This window comes from Cololabis saira, chromosome 4, assembly GCF_033807715.1.
Source record: "Cololabis saira isolate AMF1-May2022 chromosome 4, fColSai1.1, whole genome shotgun sequence".
Taxonomy (NCBI): domain Eukaryota; kingdom Metazoa; phylum Chordata; class Actinopteri; order Beloniformes; family Belonidae; genus Cololabis; species Cololabis saira.
In genome coordinates this window covers 42,648,152-42,648,894 of record NC_084590.1, presented here as the reverse complement: position 1 = coordinate 42,648,894, position 743 = coordinate 42,648,152, and the positions used below count along the sequence as shown (strand labels likewise).

Below are 743 nucleotides of genomic sequence, written 5' to 3'. Positions count from 1 at the left end.
TGATGTTCTCCTTCACATCGCAGCACTGAGACAGTTCTAGTTAAAGTCCGTAATGACATGCGCTCCAATACGGATAGTGGCAACATTCCAAACGTGGTCTCACAGTGCTGCATTTGACATATTTGACCATAATACCTTGATAGACCGGTTGAAGAACTAGGTGGGACTTTCTGGCACAGCACTTGCCTGGTTGAAGTCCTATGAGTTTTGCTACTTGGAGGAGAAAACTACAACTTACATAAGTCACTGGGGCTCATCCGGGAATTGAACCCGGGACCTCTCGCACCCTACGCGAGAATCATACTACTAGACCAACGAGCCATAAAACTCATAACTGGCAACACATAAAATGTTTTCTAAATTAAAAAACCAGAGTCCCATTCCACATTATCATCAACATTTATCCGCTCCAATACAGATAGTGGCAACATATCAATCGTGGTCTGTTACACAAAAGTAACAACAGCCCACAAACATAATAAACCACAAACGTAATACAAATCTGCAGCTTTGAATGTAATAATCCCACAAATGTAATACATTTCCCACAAATGTAATAACATTTGCTTACTCCAAACTTAATACTGAATTTCCTGCAAATGTAATTACATTTGCAGGAAATTATTACATATGTGGCAAGGTGAAAACCTGTAAATGTAATACTTTCCCACAAATCTAATATGAGACAAAATAATGATCTTTGTGGTTCTTGTTGTTTGTTCTTTCTTCTTTTAATGAGGGGA

The 743-nt window shown here is 38.6% G+C and overlaps 1 non-coding gene across 1 annotated transcript; it reads right to left on the bottom strand.

Moving 5' to 3' along the window:
* Positions 1 to 249: 249 nt before the first annotated feature.
* trnap-agg (transfer RNA proline (anticodon AGG)) lies at positions 250 to 321 on the bottom strand. Its single transcript has one exon. It is a non-coding gene; the product is annotated as a tRNA-Pro (tRNA).
* Positions 322 to 743: the final 422 nt, after the last annotated feature.